Here is a 5133-nt window from a genome sequence, read left to right as displayed (position 1 = left end):
TTTACATTGATTACATGGCGTCCTCGATCAACTGGAATATTTGATTAACTGGTATACACTCCTGCTCCCACAGGTACTGGTTAATAAAACATTTACTGTAATTTAATGTGTATTTTTGATGCTGAGACAAACAACAGCTAGTGCTGGAAAATGGGTTTCTAAAAGTTAGGTGAAATAGTAGGAACTGCTGATGCTGGAGTCTGAGATAACAAGGTGTGGAGCTGTATGAACACAGCAGGCCAGGCAGCACCAGAGGAGCAGGAAAGGGTCTTTCCGAAGAAGGGTCCAGACCCGAAACGTCAGCTTCCCTGCTCCTCTGATGTTGCTTGGCCTGCTGTGTTCATCCAGCTCTACACCCTGTTATCTTATTTCTAAAGGTTAGGTGGTTGTTTTTGACCAGTGCAGACTCGATGGGCCGAAAGGTCTGTTTCTGTGCTGTACACCTCTCTGAACCTATGACCCTGAATGCCTTGAGCCATTGGCAAGAATGACACAGAGGCCCTGGAGAAGTTGTGGAGGAGATTTGGCAACATGGATACCAGGAATGCGGCCGAACATAAGGAGATGATTGGACAGGCTGACTCTCTGAAAATAAAGGCAGGGGGTCAGGGGTGGGAGGTGGGGGGCGGTGAGGGTTGGGTGGGGGTGGCAGTGTCCTATTAGAGGTCATTAAAACGTCAAAATGTTTTGACGGATTGGAGACAGAGAGGGTGTTTCCTCTCGTGGGGGAAAAGGCCATCGATGGTCCCCAAGAAACTCAGCAGAATTCACTCAATGGGGAGAATGTGGAGCTCACTTCCACAGTGAGAGGCTGGAGTGAATGGTATGTGCTTAAAGGAAAGCTGGGTACGCAGAAGGGAATAGACAGTGCCAATTGAGATGGGGAAGAGGTATGTTTTTTTAAATTCATTCACAGGATGTGGCAGTCACTGGCTAGGGCAGCATTTATTGCCCATCCCTAATTGCCCAGAGGGTAGTTAAGTGTCAACCACATTGCTGTGGGTCTGGAGTCACATGTAGGCCAGACCAAGTAAGGGATGGCAGTTTCCTTCCCTAAAGGACATTAGTGAACCAGATGGGTTTTTCCAACAATCGACAATGGGTTCATGGTCGTCATTAGACTTCTAATTCCAGACCTTTCTTTATTGAATTTCATTTCGACCATTCAAACCCAGGTCCTCAGAACATTATGTGGGTCTCTAGATGTGCAGTTAGGGATGGGCAATAAATACTGAGCCAGCCAGCAACTGGATGAATGAGTTAAAATAAATAACATCGATTGCTTTAAAATCCCCATCTGGTTCACAGACCTAGAGGTTCAGGTACATAATTCTTTGAAGTTTGCATCACATGTACACAGGGTGGTTAGGAAGGCGTTTAGCACACTTGCCTTCATTGCTCAACCTTTGAGTATAGGAGTTGGGATGTTATGTTGAGGTTGTACAGCACATTGGTGCGGCTTCTTCTGGAATACTGTGTCCAGTTCTGGTTGCCCTGTTATAGGAAAGATATTATTAAGCTAGAGATGGTCCATAAGAGATTTACCAGGACGTTGCTGAGAATGGAAGGTTTGAGATATAGAAATAGGCTGTGTGGACTTGGGCCTTTTTCATGGAAGGGTAGGAGGTTGAGGGGTGACCTTATAGAGGTTTATAAAATAATGTGGGATATGGATAAGGTGAATGGTAGGTGTCTTTTATTTAGTGGGGGAATTTCAAGACCAGGGGGCATATTTTTAAGGTGAGAGAAGAAAGATTTAAAAAAAGACTTGAGGGGCAATTTTTTTACACAGAGAGTGGTTTGTATGTGAAATGAATTTCCAGAGGAGGTGGTGGATACAGTTACAACATTTAAAAGACATTTGGATAAGTACATGAATAAGAAATACTTGGAGGGATATGGGCCAGGAGCAGGCAGGTGGGACTAGTTTAGTTTGGGATTATGGTCAGCATGGACTGGTTGGACCGAAGGGTCTGTTTCCATGCTGTATGCCTAGTCTCTGCAATGGTGACTGTGAAACTGTCTCCCATCAATGTTCACTCATTTCCTTCAGGGAAAGAAATCTGCCGTCCTTACCCGTTCTGGCCTACACGTGACTCCAGACCCACAGCAATAGGGATCGACTCTTAATTACACTTTGAAATGGCCCAAGCAAACTGTTTCACTCAAGGGCAAGTAAGGACAGACAACCAATGCTGGTCTAGCAAGCGACTCCCACATCCCATAAATCCCATAAAGAAAAAATATCTGGGTATCTGGGGCAAGGTGAGCAAACTGAAACTGGACTTGCATTTATATAGCACCTTTCATACACTCAGGATTCATCGATGCAGCTTGGAAGTGTCCTTGTTGTTGCTTTGAAAAAAGCACAGCAAGCTCCCACTAACACCACTGGTGATAACAACCAAACAATCAGTTCTCAGTGAAGGAACCTCAGAGGAGGTTCACGAGAATGGTCCCAGGAATGAGAAGCTTAACATATGAGGAACGTTTGAGGACTCTGGGACTACACTCATTGGAGTTTAGAAGGATGAGGGGGGATCTAATTGAAACTTACCGAATACTGAATGGCCCGGGCAAAGTGGATTTTGGGAAGATGCTTCCATTGGTAGGAGAGACTAGAACCCGAGGGCACAGCCTTAGAGTAAAGGGAAGACCTTTTAGAACGGAGATAAGGAGAAACTACTTCAGTCAGAGAGTGGTGAATCTATGGAATTCACTGCCACAGAAGGCTGTGGAGGCCAGGTCATTGAGTACATTTAAGACTGAGATAGCTAGGTTCTTGACTGTCAAGGGGATCAAGGGTTACGGGGAGAAAGCGGGAGAATGGGGTTGAGGAACTTATCAGCCATGATTGAATGGGAGAGCAGACTTGATGAGTCGAATGGCCTATTTTCTGATTCTATGTCTTATGGTCTTATAGATTGAGTAGTGGTCAGGATACAAGGCTAGCTCTGTTAAAATAACCTACAGGATCTCTAACATGTACTCGGGAGGGTAGATAGGGACTCAGTTTTGTAGTGATTATAACGAGGTCAGCCAGGGGGACCCAATAGAGTATGTGTTCCCTGATTGGGGCTGTTAACCTGGTCCAATCCGGGAGCCCTGGCTGCCAGATATAAACAGGAGTGTTAGGGGTCATGTTCACTCTGAGAGCTGGCTCTGAGGGAGCTGGATCAGTGTCAACGACTCTCCACGTGTAAATAAAGGGAGATGGTATACCAGCCTCTGTGGAGTTCTTTCAGGTTTAATATCATACCTGATAATCCAGACTACACTGGTTTGGTGGAGTGAGATTTTAACACACAGCCTTCTGTTTTTCGGAGGTGATGGAGTTTCCCACTCAGTCACACTACAATCGAGCTGACTGTGTACCGTCCCCAGCGCCCAGCCTCGAGCTGGATGGCCAGAGAACAGTGTCAGCTATCACCTTCTGCGATCCAATCTCTGAAAGCAAATCCCAATCAAGATTGGGTCCTACGTGGATTCTAAATTAAGGCAAAGCTGTACTAGGCCACTGCTGTCTCGTGAGAGGGAGAAGACTGGGGCTCCTTCTCAGAGTCTCCGTGCCTCAGGTGAGAGGAGAGGTTGAGAAGGAAAGCCCTTCGTGGTAACATCAGCCAGTGACAGGAATTGAACCCACCCTGTTGGCATCACTCACCAGCCAACGAGCCAACAGAGCTAACCAACCCCGGGATTCTAAACAAATCCCACCTGAACCAGAGTGTCTGTCCTTCCTGAGGCAAAACACCGCCCCCGTTTATCCAATCACTTCCCTCCCAAGGGGCTACTTCCAACAGTTTCAAGTCCAACTGAAATTGCAGAATTGGCTGAAATTAAATTAAAGCTGCAGAAGACATAGCAACAAACCTCTTACCTGCAGTTAGTCTAAATAAAACAGCAACATGCACAGGAATATGCATCTGGCAATAGCTCATACCAGATACAACTTCCTTCTAATTAACTGGCAATCATTCTGTGATAAAGCTGCTTGATTGCGTCAACTTCTTGTTAATGTGTAACGGGTAGAGGGGATAATGTAATCTAATCAGACTGCTCCAGTGACAGATATAAACAATGCAAACTTTGATCTAGAGAATGGTGACGAAAGCTAAGCACTTTGATTAGATTACCTATTCGAAAGCTATCCTGGAGATCTATTATTCTCTGTAAATAAACAGCAAATGCAAAATCGAATTCTGAAAATACACAAAAGCTGATCGCCCCTCCCTGTATTTCCAGCAAGCCCTATGTATAAATTATCCAAATGCCTTTGACAAATTTGAATGGGTAACTCATTGCTGAATATCTGTAACGCTTTACATAAACCACCTTGAACTTCTCAATTATATTCCAATCTGGAACTCATTCCTGGGTATCTGTTATTCCATATATAAACACCCTGGACCATTTGATTAGATTCCAGTCTGTAACTCACTTCCTGGTGTCTGTTTCTCTATATATAAACCACGCTGAACCCCTCGGTTAGATTGTAGTCTTTAACTCAATCCCGGGTATCTGATATTCTATAAATTTATCCACTGAATCCCTCAATTCAATTCCAGTCTGTAACTCACTCCTGGGTATCTGTTATTCTGTATATAGACACCCCCGAAGCCCTTGGTTAGATTCCAGTCTGTAACTCACTCCTGGGTATCTGTTATTCTGTATATAGACACCCCCGAAGCCCTTGGTTAGATTCCAGTCTGTGGCTCACTCATGGGTATCTGTTATCCTATATATGAACAACCAAACCTCTTGATTATATAGCAGCCTAAATTGTGCAGCTAAATATAACAAAGGGATTTTGGTGACATTGTCCTTTCTCTCGTACAGAATATCACTATCAAACGTACAGAGCTGTTTGTCCTGTCTGAACATCAGCTCCTCTCGTGATTCAAAGAACAATATAATTCTGCAGAACGAGCAAGATACAAGCAGTGAAGATGCTCACACACTCAAAGGAAGGTACAGGTCCCACTGTCAATGGAACAATGGGATGGCTTGTGTTTTCCTGTGTTGCCTGGTGGAATACTGCCTATGTTCCTGGAATACAGGTTATGTTTTGAAATACTGGTTCCTTTTCTGGAATACTGGTCATGTTTTGGAATACTAGTTCCTTTTCTGGAATAC

The sequence above is a fragment of the Rhincodon typus genome, chromosome 39 (assembly GCF_021869965.1).
Source record: "Rhincodon typus isolate 14 chromosome 39, sRhiTyp1.1, whole genome shotgun sequence".
Lineage (NCBI taxonomy): Eukaryota > Metazoa > Chordata > Chondrichthyes > Orectolobiformes > Rhincodontidae > Rhincodon > Rhincodon typus.
This window is presented reverse-complemented; position numbering follows the sequence as displayed.